The sequence below is a fragment of the Carassius gibelio genome, chromosome B22, assembly GCF_023724105.1.
Source record: "Carassius gibelio isolate Cgi1373 ecotype wild population from Czech Republic chromosome B22, carGib1.2-hapl.c, whole genome shotgun sequence".
NCBI classification, from domain to species: domain Eukaryota; kingdom Metazoa; phylum Chordata; class Actinopteri; order Cypriniformes; family Cyprinidae; genus Carassius; species Carassius gibelio.
The window spans coordinates 28,112,802-28,138,282 of NC_068417.1; the positions used below are offsets into that span (position 1 = coordinate 28,112,802).

The 25,481-nt window shown below is 34.1% G+C and overlaps 1 pseudogene; it reads left to right on the plus strand.

Moving 5' to 3' along the window:
* Window positions 1–1,864: 1,864 nt before the first annotated feature.
* LOC127988317 (adhesion G protein-coupled receptor L3-like) overlaps window positions 1,865–25,481 on the plus strand; it is a 53,398-nt pseudogene continuing 29,781 nt past the window's right edge.

A 25,481-nucleotide genomic window follows, 5' to 3' on the forward strand; every position in this document is an offset into this window, starting at 1 on the left:
TGTAAAGAAGTGCTTAAGAGAACAACTTAAGAGATTGGTTTCTGTGTATTTTGCAAGTGATCAAGCACCCAAGTCCTTTATAACTCATGCAGAAAATACTTCTCAACATATTTTTGCACTTGAAAAGCTTGCACAAGATTGGGCAAACTGATATTTCACAAAATCATTTGCATGGAGATTTTTAGCATTTGCAGTGGCATTTACTCTGGATCATGTAATTGTTCCACAATCAACACAAATTTATACTTTCAATTATAAATACTCACTGGGACAAGAAGTCTGCTGTTCTGTTTAAACATACTGCACAATTGCATGACTTTTCCGTGTTTCTATATAATTTGTTTATTAATATTTATCTTGATCATAACCAGAATATGTTGGAAAATGTCTCATTTACAAAGTAACATTGTTTTATATTTTTATTTGAGTTGCATTACACATATGGTGGTAGTTATGTGTTGTAGATGTTTTGCTTAATCGATTATGTAAATTATCCTTCATAAGTAAAGGAAACCCACATACGGTTTTAATACGTTTTTATTTTGTTTTATTTATTTTTAACTATATATAGTTTGTAGTAAGTTAAATTAAATGATAATGAGAACTGTTATTTAACTAGATAAACAAAAGGAGTTTAAGGTTTATAAAATCTTTTTTTTTTTCTTCCCTATGTTAAAGTTTATCTTTTTTCAAGTAGCAATATTTATGATTTTAGGTAGCTATAAAAATCTTGTGGTAGCAACAAGATGACTTTATTATTTAAAATAAGTTATGCTAAAGCTATTTAAATTAAAAAATAATGACGTTATGTTAAAATTATGTCATTTGAAATGCTAAAGGCAATATTTAACACACGTTAAATTTAATGTTTCTTGTTATTTCGGTTTTACTACTGTTTTGCTCACACGGGGACAATTTTTTACACCGTAAACAATCATTTAGCCTACATAAATTAAAGATTTTAATTGCTCACAAATGCAAATATAAAAGCTGTGTTGATGGTGAGGGGAGTGGCGGGAACTGCCCTCTGTTCTCGAGCGGGAGCGCGCGCTGCTTCTATGATCTCACTCAGAGTTAACCTTACTTCCTCAGTCACCCACAACACTTCTAACGGAAAGAAGAACAGAGTCAACCGTTTGTTTAACTTTAGGACTATTCGAGATAAAATATCACATTTAAGACTTTACCTCATATCAGGTAATTGGCGTTTTATTCCGTTTTTTACATAGGCTACCCATGAATATTTCATGAAGTAATGCTCTGTAAAGTTTAACTTTCGTTGAAAGTTTTTAAAACTGCTAAAAAAAAAACCCTGTTAAGTTACTGTTTTTCAATAAAAAGTTTCACTTGTGTCATTGTTAATATAGTATTTTGTTTCTTAGGATGAATCTGTTGAAAATTATTTGCTCCAACGTTATTGTAAGTGACCAATAATACAATGTAAGTTACGTTTAAATAGTAACAGTTATGTGGCAAAATGTTAAGTTTGCCTTATACGAATACTTATGGAAATGCCGTTGAAATTGACTCAAATATTATTTTTATTTAATTGCAAACCTTTTTTCCCCACCTCCAAGGTCCTCATTCATCACTGCATGGAAAAAGGTAACGTTAATCACAGCATTCAAAGTGTACGTTAATTGTTTAACATGCTTAAAATTCCAATATAATCACGCAGCACTGTTAAAATAGGTATTAATATGAAATAGATATTAATATGAAAGATACCATCTTTAACTAAAACATTTAAAAATAGAGTTTGAAATCACATGTAGTACAACTAGTTAACACAGAAAGTGCCAAATGCGTTTGAGATTGTGAGATTGTGTTTGTCAATAAAAAATACCGTGTTTACAGTGGAGAGCAGAACCCTGCGTACACGTGACGACTTTTACTTTGAGTACGTGCCAGATCGTCAGCCATGGGACGTTGCCCGCAGCCTGTGCCTCCAGCGTTCAGGGTCTTTTGTGATGGTGTCCAGTACTGAAGGGATTCGAAAGCTGAACAGTTTCCTGCATTCCCTAAATATCACCCAACCCGTATGGATAGAAAGTGCAGGCATGTTTCAATAAAATGGTGAGCAGCACCATATCCCACTTTTCCCAGCATGCCTCATATTCGCTACATTGGCAATATTGTTCTTTAGTAAACATTGTAGGATGTCTTCCAGGTTCTCCAGACATATACATGCTGGAATTTCCAGTGCGTCTGCACCGGGAATCGGTTCGACTAAGTCACAAATTTCCTAAAATGGAAGCGCTTACGGTTTGCGCTCACCTCCAGGTTGATCCCACTTGCCACGGTCTTTCCACAGTCTTCTCATACGCCATTCAGTCGTTCATTAAAGAGTTCCAACTCCAAGCACAAATCACCGAGAACGAACCGGTCCGTCTTGCACTGCTGGTGCATGGGTCAAACACGTCCTACATAACTGGCTTTCCCAACGATGCTTCCTGGCACTTTGTATGCACGAGCTGGGATGGGAATACCGGGAATTGGGTCATCTGGGTGAATGGAGCCGTTGTGGGTTCTGGGAGTTCCCTCAACTCAACCAGTCGTATCGGAGGTGATGGTATTTTCATGATTGGACAAGAACAGGAGAATTACGGGGACTACAACAACGACAAGGCCCATTTTTTGGGGAGTGTTACACAACTGTACATGTGGGATCGTTTCTTGGTCACCTCCGAAATCCAGAGCATGGGAAAACTTTGCTCGGCCGTCCCTTTTGGTTTGTTCTTCAAGTGGAACGAGTCCACACTGGAAATAAAGACGTCCCTGCAGACTTGTAGAGGGAACTCGCCATGTCAAGGTAGAGTCGCTATGTCACCCTCGCGTCTTTGCATAATAATTTCCACTCTCCCGCCAAGTTTTGATTGGTAACCTCTGGCTGGGATGGTTGTAAATATTTCATCCATGCGGTAATGCAGAGACCCACCCTTCAGAATATACTCTTCACATGAGTCATGGACACTTATTGTTTTCTGAAGAGAGGACACATGGTCTTTAAAGACTTGGAGAGATCAAGAACTATGACTCACCATGACATCTTAAAATTGGCAGACTTGAAACAAACTTGGGCTGCCGGCTGCTCAGTGGGATGAATTTACTCAAAGACACCAATTGTCTGCTAATCTAGTTTTTGTTTGTTGATTCTTATAGGCTCCAAAATCCAACTACAAGACCAGCTGGTCATCTCTGGGTTGTGTCCAGGTCTGCATCACAGTCTTTCCATCAAAACCTGTGTAGCCTTTGACCCTGCAAGTGGAAAACCTATTAATAGCTCATGTGCTAAACACAAAGGAAGTGTATGCCTGTTCCCAAAAGGTGATCACCTGCTTTATGACATTCTGAAGCTCTACTAAAGACCCGATGTAACACAAGTAGTGACACATGTTTTATTCTGTGAAACGGATCATTAAAAAATAACAAATTTAGAGTGGGACTTAGTTCTGTCCATTTGTTATTGACTGGATGAAGAAAAGTCTGTTCTACTTGGATGTTATGAAAGTTAATAAAAAAGAAACATATGTATGAATAATATGCTCCGGGACATATATTAACAAAATATAAAATATATAGTTTTCACCTTTAAAGGTTTAATAAGGACATCTCAGCGCTCCAAACCACAACTTAGTGGATTGCAAACGCAAATAATTTTACCGAAATAACAACCTGATGTCCGATTCATGGTAGAATTATCCTTATGAACCTGTCCTTTTTATTGAGGCCATCAAAAAGATTTGTCAAACTGTGAATCGTTTATGAAATAGTGAATCATTTGGTATATTACAGAGTTCACAATGATGACTCTATAATAATTGTTTTATTTTTTTGCATTTTTGCTTAATTTTTTGTTTTTTGTTTGTTTTGCTTTTATCTTTGACTTTATCTTTTGCCCGTTTTTTTTTAATGTTTAATGCTTTTTGTGTTTACATTTTTTTGTTTTATTGTTTGTTTTGTTTCTTTTGCCTATTTGTTACGTGTTTAATGCTTTGTGTTGTTTCATTTTGTTTTTGTGTTTTGTTATCTTTTGCATTTTTGTTTTGTTATTTTTTAATGTTTTTTCTTTTTGCTTTTGTTTTATTGTGTTTTGTTATCTTTTGCATAATTATTTTTTTGTGTTTTATGCTTTCTTTGGTTTCATTTTGTTTTTGTTTTGTGTGGTTTTGTTCTGTCATCTTGTTGTTTTGAGTATTTTTTTTAATGTTTTTTGTTTTATTGTTTTGTTATCTTTTGCATTTTTTTCTTCTTTTGTTGAGTTGTGTTTTTGTTTTGTCCGGATCTCTAAAATGCAGTTCCTTGTGTGTTTGACCACGTATCTTAATCCGGGCATTTTCCTTCTTCATTTCAGAGCAGCTGGTCTTTGGTTTCCTAGAACCTCGTTCTTCTCACAAGTCAGCAATGAGATTCCTTCCAAACCTGTGAAGTTAGACAGAGCCCACGGCTGATTTTTAGATTCACTATAAACATACACTAACCAAAGGATCCAAATACAGTCACTATTGACACAGACATACAATATAACTATCTAATGATCTGATCGTACATTATCCTCCTCTTTCTCCACAGGATACAAATGTGACCTTGTTCCCTGAAAATGATCTGACTCGTCATATCTCCCTCTTGAGTGCCATATTGAGAGTTATGGACAGCAAAGCAGACGTCCTCACACATTCTGATCTTCTGTATCTCACAGAAGCCATCGATAAAGCCACTCAATTCAATAAAATATTCATTTCGACTGATGTCTTCATATCTATGATCCGCAATTGCTTGTAACTAGTCAGCGGACTCATCAACCCTGATATGGCCGAAGAATGGGAGGATTTGATAACACATGGGGTATGTTATGAGACTGAAATGGACTCTTCTGAAACCAAATCCTCTCAAAAAGAGCACTCTTCTATCAAGGTTGTGAATCAGTTTCTTGTATTTTCATAGGCTTACCCTGGACCACTGACAATGCTGGAGAACATTGACAAGCTGCTGTGTATACTGGCGGATGCTCTCTGGATCAAGCGCAAAAGCTTCACAATGTCAACAAAGAACATGGGTACAGGTTTTTTTTTTTGCCTCAGCATGACTAGATAGCATCATCTCTGAACTCTGAAAAATGGGAGTCAATATTTGCTTTCTTGAGAGGTAGAGCAATAAAGATAATCCTAATTGCATTCAAGCACTATTTAGCCATGGCGATTTTGGTTGTCTCTGTTATTTTTTGAATCACAAGATCAACTGCTTCCTCAGATGTTCACCTGGAGCCACGGAGGCTGACGGCAGGGAGCTGCAGTTGTGTGTTCAAGCCCTCGGTTCACGGCGGACAGTTCGCCAGCCGTGATGAGATCCTCATACCAGAGTCAGAAATGCAGCGAGTCTTTTCTCTTGGTGAGATATGGAGGACTTTTGTGTAATTTTCTTATTTCTACAGATAAATGCCATGGTTATATCAGAGGCTAATGTTTTTTAACAGGCCACAAGGAAGTGATGGTTATTCATAGCTACTACAGTAACCTGTTAGAGATGTTGTCCAGACTGGAGGTGAAAACCCATGCTGACCAACAGGCAGTCGAGAGGTTAGCATGAGCCTGATGAAGTTTCTACACCAATATTGATGTTTACATTTGGATTTATAGTTGATTGGCCTCATAATTCATTACATCAGCTCTGGTTTGTTCATGTATTTGTAGGCGTCACACTGGTCAGCTGGCCACAGCAGTGATCTCAGCAACGGTTCGAGATGTTTCCAGGGCAGAAGATGTTCCTGTGTCTGTCCAGTACATCCTGTACACCCTAAACTTACACCCTAAATAATAGTGTACTTTATATACACACACACACACACACACACACACACACACATATATATATATATATATAAATATATATATATATATATATAAATATATAAATGTATATAAAGTACACTATTATTTATAAACATTACTTATTTTAAATTATTTATACCAATAAAAATATATAATATATTTGATATATATATTCAAAATTAAGAAAAAATATGTTAAATATAATTACATTTAATTTTTACTTAAATGCATTACATGATTATATATACATGGGTTTTCTTATGAACAAAAAATGTATACTAATATAAAATGGTACAATATGTAAGACTAAAAGTTAAGTTTTTGCCTGAGAAATGTTAATAAGCCATTTGATCTTTAATATAAATATACTGTCCTGACTGATCCCACTTTCTGTTATAACTCAATCTGTCCAATAGAGGTCACTGTTAGCTCACAAACGCAAGCAAGCCTTACTAGTAGTCTTTGTGTTTATGTGAGGAGTTCTTCTGCAGAACTTCATAAAGTGCGAATCTGATCTCACATTAAAGCCCAAGCCCCACTGTAGCGCAGTAATGGCATCAGTCCTCACATAAACGCTAGTTAACATGTATTTCAGTCAGACTGAGAGACAGACAGAGCGTTAGGAACACGAGATGGTTGTGTTGTGATGGGTCTTTTCCCCGCAGTGGAGTCTTAAAGAGGAGAGCATTCTGACGAAGCTGACGTTTATCGGATCCGGAGCGTCTCTCTGCGCTCTGCTGGTGACCTTGATGCTGTTTACCGTGTTAGAGTAAGTGCTTTTCACCGATGCACTACCTGCTTCTGTCGGGGAAACACTGCACGATGTGCTCTGGCAGCATTCGATTCGCTCTCTTTCATGATGTCTAACTTCCAGCGCTGGGTTCAGAAGGGTCACGACAGCATGCTTGACTCTCAGCAGCACGCCGTCAATAGCGCTCAGTGGAGAGGATGAATAAGTATTGAAAACCACTAATCGTCTAATTAGCGCTCAGTGCCAAATGAGCCTGAAGCTGGAGTTTTATGATGGCTTTACAGGAGAGTTAATTAAAGGGAAGGGTCACACAAAGAGAGGTTCATCAAGCTGCTTTCTTTAAGAGATTGATGGCCTGTTTGCTGCTAATCAGCCATACTGCATCTGGGTTACCAAAATACATACAGTTTGCCTTATTTGTCGTTCTCAAAACGTGTCTGAATGATTGCGAAAAATGCATGTGTGACAAAAAAGTGTTTTGTATTTTTTTTTTTTATAGCATCCCGAAATCAGATCGGACATCAGTTGACAAAAATCTTTTTGTGTCTCTGACTTGTGCTCAGATTGTCCTTCTCTGCAGTGGTGCTGCTGTTCATAATAAGGTTTGGTGTTTCTCACACGTTTATTTGGTAGCATTACATTTAAAATGAGCTTGTAATTGTTGGTATGATTTTTATTATATTTTGAATTAGCTTTTATTTTTATATTTGGAGTTTTAATGATTATTATTTTGTTATAATTTAATTATTGTAGTTTAATTATTTAAAGTTCTAATAATTGTATGTGGCTTTGAAATTTTTATTATTTTTATGTATATTTGTATAGGATTCATTTATTTGTTATTTATTTTAAATTTTCAACTTTATTTCAGTTATGTAACATTACATTTAAAAAAAAATGGATTTAGCTTTAGTTGATAACACAGTCATGCATAAGAATATTTTATGATAAAGTTTTTTTTATATAAAATAATAACAATCAGGTTCCATTTGTTAAGATTAGTTAACTACATTAGTTCAAATAAACCTTTAAAGCATTGTATATTTTACTAATGCATTATTCAAATAATTTTTTTTTAATCTATTAATGGTAATTACTGGACCTGAGCTAACATGGACTAACAATGAACAGTTCTCATTTTATTTACTAATGTTAATAAAGATGGATAAATACTGTAACAAATGTTTTGCTCATTGTTAATGTTAGTTAATGCATTAAATATAGTTAACAAATGGAACCTTAATTTAAAGTGTTACCAAAATAGTCAATAATAAAATAGCACTATATACAGTATATTAAAATTAATATAAAAATACAATACAATTAACATTTTAGATAATAATAATTTAAGTTTAGTTCAGTAATTTTAGTACTTCAGCTTCAGTATGTATTATTATTTTTTTAAATATTTTTTAAAGATTTATTTCAAGTTTTCTTCCAATTTCAGCTTTATTTTAAAATCACTTAATTATTGTAGTTATCAACAACACTGCTGTACACAATACATTTGAATACTTTTTAAAACTGATATAAATGTATTAACAATATTAATGTAACAGTCCGTTTAATCGGAATCAGAAAGAGCTTTATTTCACATTAGTATACACCATGCAAGGTCACGTGTTACAGTGTCTTTATTATATTTAAGGATGACAAGTTCTAGAAACCTTAAACGCACATCCTCTAATGGCTTATTGCTTTATGAAATGCTATCAGGCCTATAATATTGCATTTTTAAAAAGGAAACCAAGTCTATTTTTAGATCAATCTCAGTAGCTGCAGTCTGACATTAGTGCAGTAGCCATATTTGGCGTTGGATAAGCTGGATAAATACACGGCTGCCTTCTTGACCCTTGACCTCCTGCGCTCTGACCTTTGCCCTGTAGGTGGCCTGCACGCTCGTGGCAGCTCTGATGCATTTGTTCTTCATGGCAGGCTTCAGCTGGATGCTGGTGGAGGGCCTGCTGCTCTGGAGCAAAGTAGTGAGCGTTAATTTGAGCGAGGACCGACACTTGACATACTACTACCTGATTGGCTGGGGTAATGTGACTCCGCCCCCAATCTCCTCTTCAGTCTGTTGTACTGCGCAGTTATTGACTGGGTTCAAGAGAACAGGAATGCAGGTTTCCCGTTGATTTGATAGCACTGGATATTCACATGTACTTGATTTGATTTTGCTCTGCTTTTTCTTAAATGACACGTTAAAACTAATAAATTAACATCCAAACTGTAGAAAAAAAATTAACAAACACTTTACCGCAAACCAAGAAAAGAACAAAGCAGAAGCATAGTTTTCAAGCTTTAAGAGGACACGTGTGATGTAGAAATGTGTGTTGTGTAACAGGTCTGCCCGCGCTGATCGTGTCCATCACACTGGCCTCTGCTGCTGGCTCACTCTTCAGAACGGAGTCATATGGGGCTTTGCAGGACCTGTCATCTTCATTATTGTGGTCTGTCTTCTCTTTTATAATCGCAATCATAATAACAAGCGCTAAAGAAAGAAATGAATAAAGGAATGAATGAAAAACAAATGCAAAAATATTTTTATGTATGTATAATAACAATAATAATGTAATAAAATAAATACATGTATAAAATATATAATATAACACTTTTTTAATTATATTTTTATATTATGTATGTTACAATGTGCAGTATTTTTTAAAATAATAATATAGTGTGTTATGTTTGGTATATACAGTTGAATTACAAAAAGCAATTTAATTAAAATTTTTATTACAATTTTATTACTTTAATATATGAGCTTTGTAATAATAATGTAGTAACTATTACATTTTATAAAGTTGATATTGCTTCATGTATTTTTATATAATACAAAAATATACACGTGTGGCAAAATTTACATTTTGTTTATATTTTTTATATATGTGCACTTGTGTATTTGTGTATTTTTAATATATATAATAACAACAGTAACACAAAATAAATAAAACAACATAAATAAATAAATATAACATAAGCTAAATGTTTTTGTTAGGTGTGTTTAATAACAAAATAAATACTTGCACATACAAATCTGTAATATAAAAGGTCTTTATTACACATAAATGTAGGCAAGGCAAGGCAAGTTTATTTATATAGTACATTTCGTACACAATGGTAATTCAAAGTGCTTTACATAAAAGAAAGTAAAATAATAATGAAGAATAAATAATAAGAAGAATAAAACCAGCAATTTTAAAACTTTTACAATTATTAAAAAATGTACTTACTTAAAATTAATTTAATTTATTGTATTTTTATAATTTTTACAATATGCAAATTTTTAAAATATAGTGTGTTTTTTTTGGTATACAGTTAAAAATGCAAATTATAAAAAAATTATTATTTAGAATTGAGTCTTTTACATTAATGTATAAGCTATGTAATAATGTAGTAATTATTTCATTAATATATAATATTTGTGTAAAGTTTATATTGTTGTATTTATTTTTATATAATGCAAACAAATACATGTGTGACAACTAGTAATAACAATAAATAACATATGGCAGTAATGTTTTAATTATGTATATTTCCTAAACAATAATTACATATTTAAATAAATGCATATATACATATATATATATATATATATATATATATATATATATATATATATATATATATATATATATATATATATATATATGTGTGTGTAATTTAAATAACATTTTTAAATAATTTGTATTATTATGTTAATATATATAGGCTATATAATAACAATGCAGTGATTATTACATTAATATATAGAATGTGTTTGAAGTTGATATTTCTTTACAGATTTTTTTATGTTTAAAAAAAATTACAATAAATATGTGTGTAAATAAATTACAATAAGTAACGTGTGTTAACGCTTTATTTTTTATTTTATGCACTTACATATATATGTGCATGTTTAATATTTACTACAATAATGATAATGCTTTTTATAGATTCTAATACTGTGTTAATTATTATAACAACTGTTAAGGTGAATATGATGATTCTGACGCGCGTGGTCTTGATCACCATCACCACATCCAGGAGGAGATCTTTGATGATGACTCCGAACAGCAGCCCAGAAGAGCAGGTCTCCGAGCAGATGAGGTAGGACGGGACGGGACGGGACAGGACGGGACTCTTTCTCATGTGCCACATGGAGGCGCCCTTTCACAGCTGTGCCCCTGTCTGCTCGAGCCCAACTGATCCTAGTCATTCTGGCTTTCTGTTCGCACATTACAGCCTCTTTCAACATCAGATGTTTTGTTTGTTTTTCGGCCCATTAATGGAACGTTTCTATGCCCCCCACCAACCAACCCCCCCCACCCTCAAAAGTAAACTTTCAGACAGCTCGGTCACTGCAGGACCCCGGCGTTATGTTTTTTAAAACCAGGCCTTTATACGATTCTCATGTTGGTTTATAGATTCAGCAAATAACCACAACGCAAATTAAGCTGCCACACGTCCCCAACATTTCGACGTGTCTGGACCTCCGGCATCAGTCGCTGAGGTGGGGGGCCCTCAGAAGGCCCCTGTGTGTGTGTGTGTGTGTGGGACTCCAAGGAAAATCAAACACACGCTTCCTCCGCTTGGCAGGGCCCGCTCGGACCGCAGCTGGTTCGCTTTAGCGGTTACCTGAATAGGGAGGTAATTTTATACTAAACAGAATTAAAAGCGATTTAGCGTGGAAATTGTCACAATGTGAGAATAAGCAGCAGCTCCCGTTGTGACCCCCGAAATCTGTGTGTGTGTGTGTGTGTGTGTGTGTGTGTGTGCGATCATATCTATGCACCAATATAATAAAATAAAGTGTTTTTGATATGATTGGTCTGTTGTAGGGCGGCAGTGAAAGCCGTGCTGGTCCTGTTGCCGATCCTGGGCCTGATGTGGCTCTGTGGCGTCCTGGTGCCGTTCTCTGTGGTCATGGCGTACGTCTTCAGCCTCCTGAACTCGCTGCAGGTAAGAGTGTTTCTGGAGCTGAGGTAAACCGGAGGGAGGGAAGAGATAATTGCTGTTTAACACGGACTGAGAGCATCTGTGTGTGGACTCGACTTTTATCCAGACTTCTGGTAAACGCTGAAAATCTCTGAAAAGTGTCGTCCTTTTCCAGCGTTTCTCTTTTAGTAACTGTCAGAATCTGGGTGAAATTAGTTTTGGGCGAAAGACAGGATTCCGAACAGATCCTCTGTTGCTTCCTTTTCCCGTGAAATCCTCATTCACGGTTGTTGAGCTCGGCTTTAATAAGCTGCTTTGAGCATTCTGGGAAATGTAGATTTATTTAGTAATTTACTTTAGTCATTTCATGTTTTTTTTTTTTAATGAGAAAAAAGAAGTGGTGTGATTTATTATTAATTTTATATAAATACCACATTTCAGCAGGCACTAGATAAAAAAAAATACAGAATATTGTGGGAAGTTATTCAAATATCACATGATCTACAGGTCTGTCCTGTTTTTAATTTCCTGCCGTTTTGTGGAAAATGTGGACAGTGGCTTTAAAAACACAAAGCTGGGTGTTTTAATTTATAAATCTTTTTAATCTTGTTCTGTGCATAATTAAAAAAAATACTCAACAAAAATACTCTTTAAAACGTTGTTTGTTCATTATTTAAATTAATTTCTAAAATACAGTATATTTATTATGAATCCCATATTTAAGCAGGCACAGAATGTTTTTTCTGTGCATGATTAATAATTCTAAAATCGCCAAAAAAAAAAAAAACTTTTCAGAAATATAGGTTCATTTGAACATTTTTTTTATTCACTTTATGACAAATAATTATTAAAATATATATTTATTATACATTTTAACATGAGTCCCATATTTAAGCAGGCGAGTGCAAAATCAAAACATACTAAGTCTGTATTTGTCTTTCTGTTTTTGTTTTTTATTGTTTTGTAGCATTTGAAAAACAAAGTATCATATTTTTATTTATAAATATTTTGATTTGTCACTTTGCGGACGACAAACACTTCTGTGATCATCCAAAATCGTTTTCAGAATTATATTTAGAATCAACGTTGTTCTATTATCATTTGAAATCATTTGGAATATTTGTTTAAAAACATCAACCGCATGTCAGCAGGTGCAAAACCCAAACAGAGAGTACAGATGTGTTTATTTGCATAACACCACGTTTTAGTTTATAAATATTTTTAATTATGCTGACAAATATTTTAGCAGTGCTGCCACTAATCCAAAATGTTCTCGTTTATAGCTACGCCTTGTTTAAAAGCGTCACAGAGAACATCACAGTGTGTGCTTCTTCGATCAAAGAAAGAAAAGTGTGTCGTCCTTTATTGGTTACAAGCCTGTGCGGTTTGAGTCGTGTTTTTGCCATCTCTGCAGCTCCTTAATCAGTCGTTTCTGTAATAGAGCTGTATATATATATATATATCACAAGAAAATCAATAGAGATTTAGCCTGACTCGCATCATTAAACCACACTATAAATAGTGCGTTTTCCACACTAATTAAAAAATGGATAACGGATGTAGGCCTTTTTCTGAAACAAAGTCGCAGTTTAGCTGTCTGCCTCGTTTTCATTTTCTGTTGTTTGTTTGTCCACGTCTCAAGCCGTAGCAGAAGTTGCACATTAAAGGCGTTTGTGTATAAAGTGTCTCCTCCGAGGATACGTCAACTAAACGTGTGTGTGCTTGAAGGTCATACGGTAAAGTTTGTGCAAGTTGTTTTCCTTAGATGTATTTTTATTGCTTTAGTTGATAGCACAAACAATCTTTACATATGGATTCCTGTCTGCTTTCCTGCAGTATTCATGGCTCTGTGCTTGTTGTGTAGCATTCAAGTCAGCGTCTAGTGATTAAACCATAATTATTTGTGTCCTTCAGCTCTGGAAACTGCTGGATCACCAGATCGCTTGACAGATTGATAGTATAAATGAGATTTTACATGAATTAAGTAAGGCTTGTTTTAGATTATTGAAGAAGTTCAAAACAGTGATCTGTATTTTGTACTGTAATTATTTTTGGTGGTGGAAAGAAATATTTATTGACCTTTTTTTTTACTGAATTATTTAAATAATCTTAATTATACTATATAATAATGAGTAAAAGGTTTAATAAAATAACTTTTTTATGTTTTTTGATGCTATCAAAGCAAATATATAAAAAAAATATTGTGGAAAATGTGTATTGTAGTAGAAACACAAAGCAGTATTTTTAATTTATAAATATTTTAATCTTGTTATGTGCATGATTAAGAGTTCTGCAATCGACAAATCATTTTCAGAAATGGCTATTAATTTGATCATTTTATTTTATTATTTAACAGTAATATTATGAAATAGAATTATAGTGTGTTTCTACCTCAATATATTTCTAAATGTAATTTATTCCTGTGATTAGTTTCTGAAACTCCTTCAAGAGCCTTTCAAGAGAAATGACTCTAATATGCCGATTTGCCGCTCAAGGATCATTGATTATTATTATTGTAAACGTTGAAAACACTTGTGCAGGATAATGTTCTTGTGGAAACCGGGATATATTCAAGTTTTTAGGTTTCGTCAACAAACAGAAAGTGTAAAATAACATTTATTTGAAATCAAAATCCTTCGTAACATAATAAATGTCACTTTTGATTCAGTTAATGTGTCTTTTGCTTTGTCTTAAAAAGGTACACACACACACACACACACACACACACATTTTTTCCTAAAAATATATCAAATAAATGTAAACTGGATGAACAACCAGACATTATTGAAGACTTTATTTATTAGGTATATGTAAATAAAACCCTCAGATTTATTAGTGACAGTTAAGTCCGCTCTAATGTGTAAACTATTATCAATTTCACTCCAGGTTTTTGGCTCGGAATCAGTCCAAACAGAAAATGAGTCAGAGATTTTTTTTGGGGGGAGATGCAGGATCCACAGGAAATGGCGGCAGGCCTCTGTGTGATCGTTTCAGCGCTTGGATATTTTGCCAGCCTCTTCCTTTTCAAACGTGACAGGTGAAAATATAACTCCCATGTGTTCAAGACCGACCAGATCGAGCTGTTTTCTCACTAAATTCCACCCTTTGTTTTGCCCAGCTGCGAACAATGACAATAAAACTGTGCGCTCTACTAAACCGCATTGTAAATTCAACCTTGTTAGAAAAACCGACCGAAACGCCAAACTTCTTCTAAAGTTTTATGAAGTCGTTGACAATTCTGGTCAATGGATGTCTTTATGCCGCACGCTTTCAGTGTTTGTTTTGACGTGCGTGGAGAACGCACCGCCGCTGTACCCGGAGTGCTCGAGTCGTTCAGAGCCGCAGACCTTGTGTTTAAGTGCTTCATATAGCTCTTAAATACTTCGGTACGGCCCGTGGTTTTTAAAAGGAAGCAGAGACGGCGTGCGCTCATATGAATGCAGACGGCGTGGGGCGGTGAATGAAGCATTCTAGCATCTGAAGCTGCTTTGATTGAGGATAAGTTCGTAATTTCATTGGCACGGCTGCTTTCTAAGCAACGCCCTTGAACATTTGAAGAATATAACATGCGCACTTTATCCAGGGGGCATAGACGGTCTTACAGTATGTGAAATTCCTGTCGGGATTTTTCTTTCCCTTCCATGTTTCATTGTATTTTCAATAGGCGGCAATAACAACATAAAGCTTAAGCCAGAGGACTTTATTGTTAAATCAATAAAAGGAATAATGTTGACAAGCCTTTTTCATTGGCCGCACTTTGTCGTTTTGAGTGAGGGAAGCAACACGGCAAACAAATCATTGTTATTTAGGGGGATGAGAATATAGTTATGTAAACAAGCAAGGACTAGCTTTATTTCTGAGAAATTAAATCCATGTCAAAAACGATGCATTCATTTTTTGAAGGCTTTTAGCTTTTGTGTGGGTATTCAGCACGACCCATAGAAATGAAAGAGAGATGTTTTGATTATTGCCTAAAGAAGAAAGACTTCCAGTAAAACAGTCTTAAAGCGATACAAATAGTTTGAATATTAGTATTCAGTAGGTTCGGGTGAATTGTGGTTTCGCAAAGAATTTAAGCGCTGTTTTTCTTTTAGAAATGTTAAATGAAATGAGTGTAGCGTTTCTACAGTACAGTACATAGGGTACTGTGAATTCTTTAGGGTTATTTCCTACGGTTATCAGAATCAGTACATAAATGAAATCACATTAAGCATAAAATAGCTTTATTTATATAGTTACTAATGTTTAATTTCTGAAGGCTTTAAAAAAAAAATCTATTTTGGAAATTTCAAAAGCGCTTTTGTCTGCTGTTTTTCTTTGAAGAAATTGTTAAATAACATGAATATTTTTATATTTCCATAGCAAGTTAATTATTTTTATGTTTATTATTATTATTAATAATAAATTGATAATTTTTTGAAGCCCTCAAGCTTTAATGTAATAGAAATATTTATTTATCAGAATATCCAAATGAATGAAATGGAGACTTGATAAACACTTTTTTTGTGTGTGTGATTTCCAGTAAAAAGTGGTAATAGTATTTTTTGAGTAGGTTTAGTAGTAATTAATTATGACGTTGCAAAGTATGTTGAGTTGCCATTTTTTCTTTGAGAAAGTGTTAAGTAACGTTAGTGTAATATTCCTACAACATAGTGCTACGACAGTATTTTGAACTCTTTAGCTGTTATCAGATTCAATACATAAATTACGTTAAGCATAAAATTGCTTTTTTGTGTATATTATCAACTATTAATTAAACTATTAATTTAATTCTGAAGGCTTTTAATGTATATATATATATATATATATATATATATATATATATATATATATATATATATATATATATATAGGGCTGTCAGATTTACTAAATTAGTTATGAAAAAATAACGTGATTAAAATATTTTAATAAGGCAGTTAACGCACTGGCCCCGCCCCCAGACCTGTACATAATCCTACATTTCATACAGTTGACTGTTAACAAATATGATGCAGGGCAACAATGCCATTAATGCTGTTACGCCCTGAAATTTGAGATATTGTGGCAAAAATGCCCCAGTATGTGTTTTTGTCTCATATTTATATCATAGATGACCCTGGACCACAGAACCAATCTTAAGTGATCCCATTCATACAACCCCAAAACTGGCTGATTATTAACAAACTCCTGAACCATACACACCACCGTGTGCTTCTCTATCAGGCTGGAAATAAATAGCTTCGGGTGAGGATGGGATGGGATGGGATGGGGGGGAGCGGAGGTGCTTCATTTGGTCATAAATCGCACGACCCTCCGTCATCCAATCTCAGTGCAATGTCATTCAGAAACTGAGTGCTATCCATTACCCGTATATAATAGGCCCTCCACCATGCATTGTCCATAGCATTATACGCTCATAATTTCCCTCTATCAATAACTTTGAGGATAGAGAGTTTAAAGGGGGTTTGGGGTCACAAACTCGGGACGCACAAGTTTTTTAGGAAGTTAAAGTAAGGTGGATCCTTCAACCAAAGAATGATTTACTTTTTGTTTTAATCTTATGTACTTATTAATTCACCTATATTATTTAGCATAACATAAACTATTTAAATTATTGAAAATACACATTTTATTTCAGTTGGTACTTAAATTAAATGACATTTTATTAGACTTATTGTATTTTTTTTCTTCTTCTAAATGGTCTTAAATTAAAAAAATATAAATGTGAAGTGAAAAGCCCTATTCAAACACCATTACAGCAGTCACCACAAACACCTCCTGAGCTCTTTAACAGGGTGTTTTGGGAAATTATTTTGACATGGATGCACAGGGGTCCACGGGGGGCAACCTGGAAGAGCGCAGTGAACCCCATACAAAGAGACGGGCAGCTAATTTTAAAAACTCTCTGTAACAAACAAAAACAGGACAGGAATCCCTCATTCAAGACAGGTGTCCAGCTCGTCTCTCGCTCCCTCTGGCCTCCATGGTCAGCCGGTCCCCAAACCCCTGGCCGGGGAAATGTTTTTCAAGTCGAATTGTTTAAGACGGAAAACACAGAAAAATGTCTGTTAAAAATTCAGGCCGCTACTGATGATCACAAATATCCTGCTGATGGAGGCTCAGCAAGCAGAAACACAAAGCTTTTAGATCTGATCATAGTCGCAGTTAGCACCCTTCTAGCAGTAGAGTATTGTTTAGGATTTCAGATTTATTCATATTTTGAATCAGATTTTATTTTTTACATTTTCTGTTTTCATTTCAGTTTTAATGAAGATTTTTGTCATCTTCATTTTTAATCTCGTCTAGGTTTTCTTAACTATTTCAGTTTTTATTATTATTATTATTATTATTATTATTATTATTATTATTAAGTTTAGTTATTTTATTGCATGGAATTGAACTAAATCTAAATAAGATGTGTTGTCTTGGCAGCTAGCTGAAAAAAAGTTTTCTTTTTTTTACATTTAATTTCTTTAAAAGTTTTTTTTTTAAAATAGCATTTAATGTTTATTTTTTATTTTTAGTGTTTTTATATCTGTCTAGTTTTAATAAATTATTTCATTTTTATTTATTTATTTATTTAAATGTAGTTATTTTTTTACATCAAGTTAAACTTCATTAAAATGAGAAGTGTTGTCTGTCTGGGCAGCTAGCTGAAAAAAGTTGTATTTTTTATTTTATTTCAAGTAATGCATTTGTTTTTTTAAGAGGACTGAATGTAATTTTGTTTTGTATTTTACCATTTTAAGTAGTTGTTATATATTTAGTTCTTATTAACTATTTTAGCTCGTATTTCTATTTTTTTAAGTTAAAGTATTTTATTACATCAAGTTGAACTAAATTGAAATGAGAGCTGTCTTGACAGGTAATAATGCAATAATGTAGATTAGCATTTTAATCTAGCGTTGAAGTGTGAGCTCGGGCCTACCGCATGCAGCATAATGGCACTCTGAGGCTGGAATCTGGCCAAAAAGCGAGGAATAATCATTGCGAGTAACACGTTTCCTGTTGAGAGGAAAGGGAATTCCACGGCTGTCGCGTTTGGCACCCACCCGCATTTATTTGCTTTATAATTACCTGCCGGCTCGGTGTAGTAATAGTTTGTGTCATAGGAAAGCAAATCACTCTGCTACCCAGGCAGGAGATTGAGGATCACATGACCCTCTGGGAACGACCTCGCAAGCCCTCTTACAACAACACGACCCAGAAACCACTCCGACACCCAAATGACAGCCAAACAATGGCGGCTGATTTATGATTTCAGCTGATATCGGTTCACGTTTGTGTGGATGTCTTTTAAATCTGGTTTAATCTGAGCACTGCGGACTGTTTGGAGGGCTTTGATGTAAACTTTGCAGATAATTAACCAGAACTGGGTCAGGCCGGGCAAGAGAAAAGCTCTTCCTCTTCTTCTCTTTTTTTCATAAAGGCTGTCAAACGCTGATGCCAATTTACTAGTGAGCAATTCGTTTTCTGCATGGAGATGAAATCCAAAATAAACAGGGAATGTATTATTCATGGCCGTGCTCTTTTTAAATCATTATTTCATCTGAAAGAAGTCGTAATTGTGAGGCGTGCTTGTTGTTGACTAGAATAAAGCGTTTTAATCGTTGGTTTGTCTTAAAACACATTCTTCTCTAATTTACAACAAATCAGCCAGGAATATGTGATAAGATTTATTTATTGACCATAAATAAAGGGGAATCCCACTTTTTTCTGGCGTGGAGCAATGAAAAATCTAAATGCATAAATGATAACAAATGCATTTTAAAAGACTGTATTTCTTTCAAAAAGAACAAGTGGGTTAGGTATGATTTTTTTTTTAATTATAATTTCTTTACAATTATTATTTTTTATAATTACACTTACGAAGCAGTTATTATTTTTAATTTATTTGAAAAACTTGTCTGGATAATCAATGTCAGTGTGGAATAACCGGTATACAGAAAACCTTTTTACCATTTTTAAATTAAATATTATAGAGAAGATACTTGTAGACATTTATTTTAACAATATCACATATTTTTTACTTTAAAAATAAATATTTTAAAAAAACTTTCAGTGAATCTTCATGATATTCTTGATTAAAAAAAAAGAAAAAAACAGTTGAATATGCTTGAAAACCTTTTTTAAACAATAAAGTGTATGAAAAATTATTTTGCTTGATAACTAAACCTCTAAACTTTTTTTGTTACTCATTAAATCGAAATAAAATAAAATAACCAAAAATAATAAAAAGATTGCATTTCTACAAACTTGAATTCTGATTTAAATTTTAAACAGAGCTTAATTTGGGTCATGTTAAATCACTTTCAATTAAGCTTCATAATATTCTTGATATATATAATGGAAAAGGAAAATAAAAATTGAAAAAAATCTTGTAAACTTTTATTATACAATTAAGTGTATGATTAAATGTATGACGGCCAAAAAAAAAACAAAAAAACAACAACAACCAAAAATCAGTTTCATCCAGTTTGAAACTATGCAAACTTTGTAAAGAAACTGAAAACAGGAGTAGTTGATGAAACAGTGCAGCCCTTTTGCTCTTCCTGTGTGGCAGGACTGTCGTCTGGTGAAGTTTCCCCTGCTGCCTGGCCCCTAACGGTTGTTTACAAGGATATGTTGATTGGTATTAATCTGGTTCTCGTCGTTTCGGTGGCTTGTGTTAAGAGTTACCCACCCTAGGTGGGAAAAAGCACAGGGCCGTTGACAGCTCGGCACTCGGCCGCGGGGCTGCTCTTTTTACACTGTGCAGATGTGGTCTCCTGCTTTGTTTTTCTAAGTAATTATCGTCATTAAGTCAAAGCATGTGCCAATCATCTGCCTTTGAGTTGGGCCCAGTTCAGGTCGAAAACCACCTTAATGCTTGAAGTGCGTCAAAACTCGACTCATTAGCCCTGGAAAAAAGACAAGTGGTTGAGAGTTTGGTTCGCTGGCAGTTTTGAATTCTGTGGTAGTCAGTTTTAAGGCTTTTCTTCTCTTCAAAACAAAAAGACTCAGGTTTAAAGTTTATGTAGAGGTCAATGACAAACGGAGGTGTGTGTTTTTAAAATGGAAATCAAAATGCAAGTGCCAGGTCTGCGATCTTTGTATTCTTGTCGGTTACAAACATGCATTTTTGTATTTTATTTAGTATTTTTGTTTTGTTTTATTTTAGATATAATGTTTCAAAATGTTTTATCATCAAGGCACACACACACACACACACACACACACACACACACACACACACACACACACACACACACACTCACACACACACACACACACACACACACACACACACACACACACACATACATATATATATATATATATATATATATAAATAAATGAATAAATACATTTAAATTTACTTTGAATATACCTAATTTTTTAAAATAAAAGTTTCCAGATATTTTTTTTTTATCATAAATGTTATAAATCTTTTTTGAATGTTATTTTGCTTGACCCAAATTAATTTAGCTTTTTCGTGAAAAGGTCGAAATGCATGATATTCTTAAACAGCACAGTGAATTTGATCTATTTTCTCACGACAATAAAATGCCTTTCTGCATGTTTGTTACTCCACCACACTGACTTTGATTTACCAGACAAATGGTTTTAGAATATTAGAAGTATTTTTACAAATAAAACATCAGCATTGAATGTTTTGTTAATAATTAAACATTTTTTTTTTTTTTTTTGCTTAGTGTTTTATTTATTTATTTTTCTTTTGTTTTTGTTTTTATTGTTTAGTGTACTGTTTTTTTTTCTTTGCATTGTTTGGCCAGTTGCACAATGAAGTATTATTATAATTTTTTTACTTGAAGCCCCAAAAATTCAGTAAAAAAAACCCAAAAAGCACCATAGGTGATATGTATACAAATGAATATCTATCGATTGGATTTTTCATGTTTTTTTAGTCATTTTGTTCATTCAGTCCAACATAAAATGACAAACATCATAATATTATACATAATATTCTTGCAGGAAGGATATGTCTAGCTAAAATGATCAGGCAATATGAAGACTGTTTCACACCTTTGAGGAGACAGGGTCTAAAAACACAGACTGCGAAAGAGACAAAGACACTGGAAAACCAAGACGAATGAAGTGCTCATGTCGATGAACTACCATTCGTTTTCACTTAGGATTCCCGTGAGCCGTGCTCAACCCTAAACGCATGTGACGTCCACTCCGAGTCATGCTGGATAAGGATTGATGCTCTCGGTGTAAAGTGTCTTAACCGCATGTGGCACGACTCGGGCATGTGCCATTAACCCCCAGCCCACTCCAAGCTGAAGAAGACCACTCCCAGACACCCAGTTAAGATGTGGTTTTTATTGTGCATGAAGCATGATTTTGGTCTAAATCAAATCTTTATTGCTATGTTGCAATATGAAATCTGTTACAATAATATTTAGCTTCAAATAAACTTATTTACAGTACATCAAATTCTGTCCAAATGCACGAGCTGCTCGATTTTCTGCTCGACTCCACGAGATCCAGGTCCGTCCCAGCTGCTCCGTCTTAGCCGTGAGAAGCCTGACATTTTTCTTGCTTTCAGTGGAAAGTATGTAATTAGAGTTTGTCTGAGATTGGCAGGGCGGTCTCATGCGTTCTGACAGCGGGGGCACTCAGAAATGTCTGTTGGATGCCTAAGTATTTTTAATTAAACAGTTTTTTGGCACAAGGGGCCTCCTTTTCTCCTGGAGTTCAAAGAGTATGGCTTTGACCCATGTGTTAAGAGTTTGTATCAATTTTCTGCAAGGATGTTTGACTTGGCCCTTCGAAGCATGCAATGTGAAATTGTCTTGTTTAAAAGCGAATTTGTTTACCATTCACTCTCTTCGGCACACATGTGGCCCATGAGCTTTTGGTGTTTAGTTACTTTGGATTCTTAGTGTCCCGCCTTTTCTTTTTCTTTCATTTTCGTCTTGAACGCACTAAACAAATGAATAGTGAAATGCAGTGGATGTCAAGATTAAAGTTCAATTCTGTGAAAGAACGTTGTCCATTTTTTGGACTTTTTTTTATCTGGGAAAACTGTTAGATTGTACATTAGATAAATCGTAGCAGATATCTTTTGATTAAATTATAAAAAAAAATTACCCTACAAGCTCTGAGCAAAAAATAGCTTGAAGCTCTTACGAAGACTTCATATTTTTATGTCATTTATTTAAGTAATTACATGCATAATTATATGTAATTTAAATAATTGTTATATGGTTTATGCTGCTTATTATGCATATTTTAATATAATATATTTATATATTTTATAGAATATACATGTAATATATATATATACACACATTATATAATAAAATAAAATAAAATGCATGATTATATGCAAGTTATATAATTTTTTTTATAATTTAATTTAAACAGTTTATATATCATAATTATTGTAGTATATAAAATGGTTCATTACAATATGTAAAATTGAAATATAATTATTACAAATGATCATTTATTTGAAAACAAAAATGATCTCCGTTGTGGTGACTTCTTGAAAACTGAACAAATAAATTTGAACTTATTACAACCAGTAAAATTTGAAAACCTTCTGAAATGCTTTAACGTAATGCAAAATCTGTGGAAAACATTGTAATGAACTGGGACATTGTGCTAATTACAAACAAACAATAAATAAATAAATAATGCTGTGCGGGAGGTCAAATTAATGAAATGGTCTGTTTGAACTAGCTTACAGTATAATGATCAAGTGAATCAATTCAGTAAAATAAACGGATCTTATCAACATTAAATCTGACAACACACCTTTAATGAGAGCTCAGTTGCAAAGCTGTGTACACAATGCAAAAAAAAAAAAATTATATATATATATATATATATATATATATATATATAATTTTTTTATTTATTTATTTATTTTTTTTCATTCATTACATGTTTGAAATTCCTCAATCATATCAGCTTTCATGGTTCAGTAGGGATTGTATCATACAAATAGTTTGGCCTTTGAGAATTTGCTTAGTAAACTGTCCTCTGAAATGGCATAATACCTTATTCTATTATCATATTTTTACACCTTTCACAAGTCTGAATATGCGATCTTGTGACGACTAACCTTCAGATGCATCTGAGCATCCATTCAGCATATAACGAGGTATTAAACCTCTGAATAGCCGAGTTGTTCGATTTTATACTAGACAGCTGGGAAGATGCAGAAACGTGAATGTTATAATGATCCCGATTGTTATTTTTTTTTTCTCCGTCCAATTTGAGAGCAGAGAGGGTGTTTCTGCCGTATATGCGGTTGCGCTCTGCGATAGCAGGGAACATCTGTTTTGCGCTTGTTGTTCCTCTTGGCTGCTTCTCAATTGGATTTCCTCAAGCAGGTCCAAGAGCTGTCACCTCTGCCAGGCTCTGTTAGCTATCACCGCCGGACCCTATATTAAGAAGGGCTTTCAGGGCTAAGTTAATAACTCTCCCCGCCTCCCCTGACTGCCTCCGCCGCTCTCTGCCTCTTCTTTTGGCTGCCGGGTGGCCTGTGGGTATCCCTATCGCTTTCATTTTCAGCTTCTCCCTACCTCAAGAGGGCCTTATGTACACTTATTCTGCCCCTGTGTTTCTCTCACCCCTTAATTCACATTTTGGAGAAAGGTACGGTCATGTTAGCGAACGTTATATATAAAGTTAGCAAAGAGGAAACTGACAACGTGCCAACAGACAAGACAGAGCAGTAGGGCTGCACGATTATGCCAAAAATCTAAATTGATGATTATTCCTTGAAATTGTAATTGCGATTATTAATTACGATTATCACAATATACATTGAATGATGTTTATACCATTGTTTGATGCAACTGCATGCAGTATTTTTTTATATGAAAATAAATGATGAAAACACTCTAACTGAAAAACCTTTAGTGCTTTTCTATAGTATTACGCCTCAAATGTCAAATACACATCAGATTGGTTTCTTCTTTTAATTATAAAAAAAGTACAAATATGAGTGGTATTATAATGTTATACTAAAACTAAAACAATGGAAAAACCCTCAAGATAACATGTAGAAAGAAAAAAACATATCTTAAACGTAGGGAATAACATGAGTGGACGATTAATTGCCTCTTTGAACGATTACGTAATTGTGGCATCCATAATTGTAATCGCGATTAGAAATTGTATTAATTGTGCAGCCCTACAGAGCAGGCTACTTTAGATATGAAACAAAGTTGTTGTTTTGTACGAAATTCAATGTGTAAATAGCGTTTTGTGGCTCTTTAATATGTTGTAATGCACCTCATTTCAAGCGACACTTGAACCAAATATATTTTCATATTTACTAGTTATAGCACAAAATAAACATGAATGAACATCAAAAGTAGGGATGTAACTAGGGATGGGCGTTTTCTGCAAATATCACATTCGAATATTTGAGCTCACAAAAAACTAATATTCGAATATTTGTTTATTTAAATTAAGTTTAATGAGACAGACGTTATTTTTCAGCAACATTTATTGTTTCCATCATATTGAACAAGCTTACACACAATAAGCTTGAACATCACACATCTTGTTTTGTAGCTGAAAACCTTTAACAATGCATGCAAAAAAACAAAAGTACAGATTAAAAGCAAAAAAAAAAAAAAAGAAGTGAACAAAGAAAAAACATAAAGCAGCCTGCAGCAATTAGGCTATTGTAGAACGTAGCCTACACTTAACTTTTAAACTTTTAAACTGTCCGCAAATCTTTTTTGCTTTTCTTTCTATTGTTTTACATGTTCTTGTTAAGAAATATGGGCATGTAAACATGATCGGGGGAAAGTCGGCTCCTTAGTCTGTTAACAATAAGGCCGGCCGCGGAGAAAACGCGCTCTGGCGGTACAGACGTTGTCGGGACTCGCAATAATGGTGTGCTAAGAGACTAAGTTTTGTGAAGCGCTTCATGTTTTCGTTTCACCACTGAATGGGATCCTCATCTGGTGGAATACATGGCTCCAGCAAGAACTGTTACCACTCGTCTCGACTGGACTCTCTGTTATCATCGCTG